We start from the raw sequence: 9,838 nt of genomic DNA, 5'->3' as shown, positions 1-9,838 counted from the left end.
CGGGTTCAAGTGTAACACGTCACTTTGAACCGGTCGTACCTCCTCCAGAAGAGATCCCAATGATCCAAGAACCTGAGGCCCTGCCCCCAGCACCAGCTTCCCAGCCCCGCCGGACGATGAGAGGCAACTTCATAGACGTGTACGAGATGATAAGGGGCATAGACTGTGTGGACAGCCAATGCCTTTTCCCAGGGCAGAACTGACTAATGTAAGAAGGCATAATTTTAAGGTGATTGCAGGAAAGTATAGGGGGTATTTTTTTTTTACACAGAGAGTGGTCAGTGTATGGAACACACTGCCTGGGTGGTGGTAGAGACAGATACATTAGGGGCATTTAAGAGACTCCTTTATAAGATGCTGCAGATGGTGGTAAACCCAGCCTGAGACATCACAGACGCAACCCTCCCCACCATCGAGGGCATCTGCAAGAGGCGTCGCTTTAAGAAGGCAGCATGCATCATTAAGGACCATCACTATCTGGCACGTGTCCTCTTCTTATTACTACTATCAGGGACGAGGTACAGGAGACCCACGCCCAATGCTTTCGGAATAGCTTCTTCCCCTCTGTCATCAGAGCTCTGAATAGTCCATAAACCCATTATCACTTCCTCACTATTCCTTTATCTGGCCATCTATTCATCTATTTATTCAGTTATCTACATATCGTACTTTCTGTCTCAAAGTTCAAAGTCCAAAGTGAATTTCTTATCAAAGTAAGTATATGTCACCATACAAGGGGTGATTGATAAGTTTGTGGCCTAAGGTAAAAGGAGTCAACCTTAGAAAACCTAGCACATTTATTTTTCCTACATTTACACACTTAGATTAGATTAGATTAGATTAGATTATGAGGACACACAGTCGTGTTCTATTGTCATTTAGTAATGCATGCATTAAGAAATGATATAATGTTACTCCGGTGTGACATCATAGAAACACAAGACAGACCAAGACTGAAAAGCTGACAAATAGTGGTGCTGGCATCCGTTAGTCTGGCGAGACCATGGATCTGCGCCTGGGAAATCTGGCTTCAGTCTGTGTTAGAGCAGTGTCTGTTGTGGCTGTAGAGGCCCACACGGGAGTGACAGTCTCGGCTGCAGCGACTGCACTCGAAGGCGCTGTCCCCCAGTGTTGTCTTGGTGCTGTTTTTCTGATAAGTGCGCTTTTCTTCAGCAGCAAGCATCAGCTTCTCTTCTCCTCTTTTTAGACCTCTGCGTAGTTCCAGCCTCCAGTGAGAGCGATTGCTTGTGATATCCTCCCACCTCTTGACTTTCGTTTTCAGTGACTTCATGTCTCTCTTGCAAACGTCTTTGAAACGAAGATGGGGCCGCCCATGTGCTCTCTTGCCGGAGGCCAGTTCCCCATACAGCAGGTCTTTCGGGATCCTCCTGTCTGACATGCGGTGTACGTGGCCCAGCCAGCGGAGACGGTGTTGTTGAAGCAGAGTGAAGAGGCTGGGTATCTGGGGTATCATTGGTGACTCGGTCAGTCCACATGATGTCCAGGATGCGTCTCAGGCTGCGAAGGTTGAAGGTGTTGAGACGCCGCTCTTGACTGTAGTAGAGGCTCCAGGTCTCGCTGCCGTAAAGCAGTATGCTGAGAACGCAGACCCTGTAGACTGCAACTTTGGTGTGCGTCATCAGCTTTCTGTTCTCCCAGACTCTCTTTGTCAGCCTGGTGAATGTTGAGGCTGGTCATAAGTATAACATATAGTTACAACAGTGCAAGCAATACCATAATTTGATAGAAGAACAGACCATGGGCACGGTAAAAAAAGTCTCAAAGTCTCTCGAAAGTCCCAACATCTCACGCAGACGGTAGAAGGAAGAAAACTCTCCCTGCCGTGAGCTTCCAGCGCCGCAAACTTGCCGATGCAGCATCCTGGAAGCATCCGACCACAGTTTGACTCTCAGTCCGTCTGAAAACTTCGAGCCTCTGACCAGCCCTCTGACACCGAGCGCCAAGCATCATCTCTGCCGAGCGCTTCGACCCCAGCCCCTGCCGCCAGCAACAGGCAAAGCCGAGGATCTGGGGCCTTCTCCTCTGGAGATTCTCAATTGCACAGTAGCAGCAGCAGCGAATCGGGCATTTCAGAAGTTTCTCCAGATGTTCCTCCGTGCTTCTCACGTCCATCTCCATCAAATCAGGATTGTGCACATATTTTAACAAATATGATATCATTTTGTCGCCATCTTCTCCTCCTTCCTACAGTCCAGCAGTCGTGGAGCATACGGATCCCTTCTTTGTAGAAGTCGGCGTCTTGGACCTCCAGAAAGTGGTCCACAGCAGGGGTGATTGATAAGTTCGTGGCCTAAGGTAGAGGGAGATGAGTTATTAACTTCAAACCTTCCGCATTTTCACCCAAAGAGTTGAACTGCACGTGCATGTAATGAGAGCGGTATAACTCATCTCCTTCTACCTTATCAATCACCCCTGCTGTGGACCACCTGGAGGTCCAAGACGCTCTCGTTACATGCACGTGCAGTTCAACTCTTTGAGTGAAAATGCAGAAAGTTTGAAGTTAATAACTCAGCTTCTTCTACCTTAGGCCACGAACTTATCAATCACCCCTGCTGTGGACCACTTCTACAAAGAAGGGATCCGTATGCTCCACGACCGCTGGACTAAGTGTGTACATGTAGGAGGGGACTATGTTGAAAAATAAATGTGCTAGGTTTTCTAAAATTGACTCCTTCTACCTTAGGCCACAAACTTATCAATCACCCCTCGTCTACTACCTTAAGATTCATTTTCTTGCAGGCATTCACAATAGAAGGGAGAAATACAATAGAATCAATGAAAAACTACACACAACTGACAAACAACCAATGTCCAAAATGAGACAAATTCTGCAAATAAAACCCACAAATAATAATAATTATAGCAAAATAAGTAAGTAAATAAATAATTCTGAGATCATGATTTGTAGAGTCCACAGGCTGTGAAATCAGTTCAGTATTTGGGTGAGTGAAGTTATCCAGTCTGGTTCAAGAGCCTGATGGTTGTAGAGTAATAATTGCTCCTGATCCTGGTACCATTGGCCCCAGGGCTCTGTACCTCTTGCCTGATGGTCGTGGTGAGAAGAGAGCATGGCCCGGATGGTGGGGTTCTGGATGATGGACGTTGCTTTCCTGCGACGGCGGTCATTGTAGGTGTGCTCAATGGTAGGTGGGGCTTTTCCTGTGATGCACTGGGCTGCATCTACTAGTCTCTGTCGGCTTTTCCATTCCTGGACACTGGTGCTCCCATACCAGGCTGAGATGTAACCTGTCAGGATACTCCCCACTGTCCACCTATGGAAGTTTGTCACATTTTTAGATGACATGCATAAACTTCTAAGAAAGCAGAGGAACTGTTGTGCCTCATTTGTAATGACATATATTATTTATATATCTATCTATCTAGTTACTTGTATGTTTGTAACTCATGGTAATTTTAATGTCTTGCTGCTGCAAACCAACAAATTTCATGACAGATCAGTGATAATAAACCTTTTCTAAGGGTAAATTTCACAACTTCCCCTGTATTAACGGCCACAGCCGCCAGAATCCCTGGTGGTCATTCCTTTCCAGAATATTTGTGGTGCCTGTTCCCTTGGACACTAACAAACTGATTTGAGGTCAAATCAGGATTTTAGCGATTCAGGGAAACAATGAGCAAGTGTCTGTGTGTAATTGGAGAGGAGCATAGTTGTTAATCTGCTGATTAAAGACCATTTTACTCCGCGAGGGGCCATTAACAGGGTTGGGAGTCTCTCTACCAGACAGAGTGCAGCTCTGTAGAAGAAGGGAGACTGTAAAGGACCTTCCCACTGCACTCGAGGATCAGCGGAGTCCCAGTAGATCTGAAGGAGTTCTGCTGGATTAACAAGGTCTGTGATCGGAGGATGGCACTTCAGGTGCAGATTTGGGTTTATTTATCACACGTACATGGATACACACAAGGAAATGCACGGTTTTGCGTTGACAACCTACACAAGCTAAGGGTGTGCTGGGAGCAGGCCTCAAGTGCTGTCTCACATTCCGGTGCCAACACAGCTTGACTGTAGTGTTCAGCAGAACAACAAAACAGCAGCAGTGGAGCAGAGGTGCGAGATGACTGTTTCTCATTGTTCTGAGTTTGATGCAGCCGGGGGTAAGATTCAAATGCAACTATGAGAAGGGAATTAGATCAGCAATTGCCCAAGTAAAACGCTGTAGATATAGGAGCAGAGAGTCTGATTTAAGGAGTGCTCTTTGAAGAAGTTAGCACAGGTGTGTTTGCCTGCATGTCTCACTCCTCTACCCCTGGCATTGATTAAAACCCCCTCACGGGGAGTCTAGGACAGGAGGGAACCGATGAGGAGGAAATTATTAAGCCAGAGGGTGGTGAATCTGTGGAATTCATTGCCACAGATGGCAGTGGACACTAAGTCATTGGGTATATTTAAAGTGGAGGTTGACAGTTTCTTGATTAGTCAGGGCATCAAAGGTTTTGGGCAGAAGGCAAGAGCATGTGGTTGAGAGGGATCATAAATCAACCATGATGGAATGGCAGACCAGGGTCGATGGGCTGAATGGACTAATTGGGCTCATATGTCATGGTCTTAATGGGGGAGAGCTGGTGAGTTATGGCAGGATATGAGTACACTGATGTGTGGGTAAAATGGTACATTAAATTGATAAACTGGTGGAGGAGGAGAAGATGGCAATGCGACACAGCGCGCACGGCCTCTCCGGTGATGAATATCTGTAATCTGTCAAGTAGGATGCCGTGCACAATTCTGATTTGATGGAGACAGACGTGAGAAGCACAGAGGAACACCTGGTGAAACTTCTGAAATGCCTGATTCGCTGCCGCTGCTACTGTGTGATCCGAAATCTCCGGAGGAGAAGGCCCCAAATCCTTGGCTTTGCCTGTTGCTTGGCGGCCGGGGCCGGGGCCGAAGCGCTTGGCAGAGATGGTGTTCGGTGTCGGAGGGCTGGTCGGAGGCTCGAAGTTTTCGGATGGACTCAGAGTCGGACTGTGGTCGGGTGCTTCCAGGGTGCTGCATCGGCAAGTTTGCGGCACTGGAAGCTCATGGCAGGGAGAGTTTCTTCCTTCTACTGTCTGCATGAGATGTTGGGGCTATCGGGACTTTAAGACTTTTTTTTACCGTGCCCATGGTCTACTCTTATCAAATTACGGTATTGTTTTGCACTGTTGTAGCTATATGTTATAATTATGTGGTTTTTGTCAGTTTTAGTCTTGGTCTGTCTTGTGTTTCTGTGATATCATTCTGGAAGAACATTGTATCATTTTTTAATGTATGCATTTCTAAATGACAATAAACGAGGACTGAATGTCCTCATAATCTAATCTAATTCCGAAACGCTTGGTGAAAGATGTAAGGAGCAGCTGGGGAGGATCTCCTTACTCAGAGGATGCTGAGAGTGTGGAATGAGCTGCCAGCAGAAGTGGTGGATGTGGGTTCCATTTCAACATTTAAGAGAAGTTTGGATAAAACATGGATGGCTGGGTTATGGTCTGGGTTCACGTAGATGGGACTAGGCAGGAAAACAGAGCAACGTCGGCAGAAAATAAAGTGCAAGGTCACAGCGAGGTAGATTGTGAGGTCAAGTGTCCATCTTATCATACTAGGGGACCATTCAATAGTCTTGTAGCAGCAGGGTAGAAAGTGCCCTCGAGCCTGCTGGTGCCCCATGGGAGGAGGGAGAAGAGAAAACTTCTGAGGTAGGTGAGGTCACCCTCTCTTCCTTCCTGGTTTCACCTATCTCCTACCACCTTGTACTTCTTCCTCCCCTCTCCCCACCTTCTTATTCTGACTTCCTCCCCTTTCCTTTCCAGGTCTGGTGAAAGGTTTCAGCCTGAAATGTTGAGTGTTTATTCCCATCCACAGATACTGCCTGACCTGCTGAGCTCTTCCAGCACATTGTGTATATTGCGCTCTCATTAACAAGGTGTTTTCGCCCGCAAAACTGCCACTCACTGAATTTTTTTTTTTTTGTTTTTTGCACCATTCTCTGTAAACTCTAGAGACTGGTGTGCGTGAAAATCCCAGGAGCTCAGCAGTTTCTGAGATACTCAAACCACCCCATCTGGCACCAACAATCGTTGCACGATCAGGTCACCTTTCTCCCCTATTTCTTCCCCACTTTGATTTTTGGTCCAAACAACAACTGAACCTCTTGACCATGCCTGCATGCTTTAATGCATTGAGATACTGCCACATGATTGGTTGACTAGTTATTCAGGTCAATGAGCAGGTGTATAAGTGTACCTAATAAAGTGGCTACTGAGTGTAAACCTCTATAAGATCACCCCTCAGCCTCCTACTCGCCAGGGAAAAAAATTCCTAACCTATCCAGCCACTCCTTATAACTCAAGCCCTCCGTTCTGGGTAACATCCTTATGAATCTTTTTTGCTCCCTTTCCAGTTTAATTACATCCTTCCTAAGTCTTGGTGACCACAAGTGTGCATAATCGCACGTCCGTTTTGTTTTATTCTTATTTTCAGTTCAGAGCTAGCAGCACGGGAACAGGCCCTTCTAGGCTAACAAGCCCACAATGACCAATTAACCTACTAACCCATATGTCTTTGGAATGTGGGAAGAAACCAGAGCACCCGGAGGAAACCCTCACTATCACACGAAAAACATACAGACTCCATGCAGACAGTGGTAGGAATTGAACACGGGTCACTGGTGCTGTTAATAGTCCCATGTTAACCGTTACGCTACCAAAGAGGCTTATTGGACAGGATGAATCAAATCTTTCTTTAATTTGATTGATGCTGTCCAATAAATCACCAAACTTTGAATTAGCCAGGCACCCACTCTCCACCCCCAACATGGGACCTTTCGACATATGAGAATGAGAGTTTGAGGAGATTTGGTATGCTACCAAAGACTTTTGAAAATTTCTCTAGATGTATGGTGAAGAGCATTCTGACTGGTTGCACCTGTTAACATGCTCTTCACTGTCCTGATATGAAGGCTCCAACCCACAGGATTGCAAGTTGACTCAGTCAGCTCCCTCATAGGCACAACCATCCCCACCATTAAGGACATCCTGAAGAGGCAGTGTCTCAACAAGACAGCATCCAGCACTAAGGATCCTCGCAATCTGGAACAAGCCCTTTTCTCATTATTACTGTCGTGAGAAAGTAGAGGAGCCTGAAGATCCAACTCACTGTTTTAAGGATAGCTTCTTCTCCTTGGTCATCAGATCTGTGAATGGTCCATGGACCCATGAACACCACCTCATAACTCTACTTCTTCACCATTTAGTTACTCTTAGATACTACCTTAGTAGGTACCACTTGTACGTAATAGAGTGGCCACTGAGTGCATGTTCATGGTCTTCTGCTGCTGTAGCCCATCCGCTTCAAGCTTCAACATATTATGCGTTCAGAGATGCTCTTCTGCACACCACTGTTGTAACATAAGGTTATTTGAGTTACTGTCACCTTCCTGTCAGCTTGAACCGGTCTGGCCATTCTCTTCTGACCTCTCTCATTAACAAGGCATTTTCTCCCGCAGAACTGCCACTCACTGGATGTTTTTTTTTTTCATTTTTTGCACCATTTTGTGTGTGAAAAAAACAGGAGATCTGCAGTCTCGAGATAGTCAAACCACCCCATCTGGGACCAACACTCATTCCACAGTCAAAGTCGCTTAGATCACGTTTCTTCCCCATTCTGTTGTTTGGTCTGAACAACAACTGAACCTCTTGACCATGTCTGCATGCTTTTATGCATTGAGCTGCTGCCACATGATTGGCTGATTGCAGTAATGGGCAGGTGTACCTAATGAAATGCTACTGAGTGTACGTTACCTTCCTGGCTCATTGCCTCTAGCAGATGTTGCAAAGAGCTCTACCCGTGACGGAAATGGTTGATTCAATCTCTCTCTGGTGCTGGGTACATGGGTCTCCATACCAGGCTGTGAAGCAGTCAGAATGCTCTCCACTGAATACCTGTAGACATTTGTCAGAGTCTTTGATGACATGCTCGTTTGGTGTGGCTCGTTCATGTTGCACCAAACTTCTAACCAACTCTAAGATCCATCTAATACTTCCCTCCCATGTTCCCCTCCATTTTTCTATCATCTATGTCCCTGTCTAAGAGTCTCTTAAATGTCCCTAATGTATCTGACTCCACTGTTACCCTTGACAGTGCATTCCATGCACTCTCTGTGTAAAAATTTATCTGTGACATTCCCCCAATACCTTTCTCCATTCAGCATAAAATTATGCACCTCATATTAACCATTTCTGCCCTGGGGAAAAGTCTCTGGCTATCCATTCTATCTATGCCTCTTATCATCATTTTTACCCATATCAAGTCACCTCTCATCCTCCTTCAATACCAAGAGAGAAGCCATATAGCTCACTCAACCCATTTCTCATAGGACATATTCTCTAATCCAGATATCATCCTCGTAAGCCACCTTTTGGCTCTCGAACTCAATCTTCCTACTAATGGTCTTTAGATGATAGTTTAATGGGAACTCACTCAAATGAGTTGGGCGATTCGTTCAACTGAACACAGAGTCCATTCATACTCACTGGAATAAAGCTATTAGAGTCCTTGAAAAGACTGCAGGCTACAATCACAAATACAAGAGATTCTGCAGATGCTGGAAATCCAGTACAACACGCATAAAATGCTGGAGGAACTCAGCAGGCCAGACGGCATCTGTGGAGAGATATTAACTGCCGACATTTTGGGCTGAGACTTAATGAAGTCCTGATGAAAGGTTTCGGCCTGAAATGTTGACTGTTTATTACCTTTCATAGATGCTGCCTAACCTATTGAGTTCCTCCCGCACTTTGTGTGTGAGTCTACAACCAATTCATGAACTGATCTTTATCAATTGATCAGCAATGACCAATCACGCCCAGCCGACAAATATTTAACCTAGTTTGGTCATGTCCCACGCCCTGTTCCTTTGATTTGGTCGTGGTGAGTAGTTTTAAGTTTGGTTCATCACTCTCTCGCTGTCTGTCTCCTAATTAAACCACAACAGGCTGCCAGTGCTGATTAGCTGTGCAGGTAATTTGTGGGGCGTTCACAGAATCTGTGAGAGCGAAGTCCACCTTGGTCCCAGACAGAATTCTCAGTTTTTCCACCCTGACAAGCTGCACGTTTGAAGGTAAGCCTCTCTCAGGACTGCGTTTCCCCACTGAGTATTGAAGATCATGTCACTTCATGAATTTCTAAAGACTGCTGGAAGTGAACAGCCAGATTCTGCACGAGAGGATAACCAGAATTAACAGCTGATTATCAGGTTTAAAACTTCCTCTCTGGCTGATGTCATAATTTAATTTGTGGTATTACTGTCTCTGATACGTGTATTAAATCTGAGGTTTTATAAAGCATTGATCAGAATGTATTTGGAGTACTGTGAGCGATTTTGGTTCCCTTATCTAAGGAAAGATGTGCTGGCATTGGGGTGAGTCCCCAGGAGGTTCATAAGATCTGTCCGTAATCCTCGGAATGAGGTCTGTTCAAGAGCCTGGTGACAGTGGAATAGAAGCTATCCTTCAGCCTGGTGGTACGTGCTGTCAGGTTTTTATATCTTCTGCCTGAGGGGAGGGGGAGAAGAGAGAATGTCTGAGGTGGAGTATTGTGCGCCGTTTCAGCCATCATGGATGTGGTTGCACTGAGGAGAGTGCAGAGGAGATTCACCAGGATGTTGCCTGGGCTGGAGGACTTTATTTATCAGGCTGGGATTGTGAATTAGGCTAAAAGGTGACATAATGGATATATTAAAATTATGGGGTGCATAGATAAGGTAGATGGTCAAATCATTTTCTCATAGTTATAGGTATCCAAAACAAGAGGAAATACGTTTGA

At 45.7% G+C, this 9,838-nt stretch overlaps 1 protein-coding gene across 2 annotated transcripts in view; it reads left to right on the top strand.

Moving 5' to 3' along the window:
* Positions 1-3,782: 3,782 nt before the first annotated feature.
* Positions 3,783-9,838, top strand: part of LOC140199273 (villin-1-like) — a 101,844-nt gene continuing 95,788 nt past the window's right edge. The window contains exon 1 of one of the 2 annotated variants that reach the window (XM_072261048.1): positions 3,783-3,871. The gene's annotated coding sequence lies outside the window, so the exon portion shown is untranslated. Of the gene's footprint in view, positions 3,872-4,064; positions 4,135-9,838 lie in introns of those variants that run through there. The other variant, XM_072261049.1, reaches the window with a different exon arrangement.

The sequence above is a fragment of the Mobula birostris genome, chromosome 6 (assembly GCF_030028105.1).
Source record: "Mobula birostris isolate sMobBir1 chromosome 6, sMobBir1.hap1, whole genome shotgun sequence".
NCBI classification, from domain to species: Eukaryota; Metazoa; Chordata; class Chondrichthyes; order Myliobatiformes; family Myliobatidae; genus Mobula; species Mobula birostris.
Note: the sequence above shows the minus strand (reverse complement) of the source record. Positions and strands in the feature narration are given on the sequence as shown.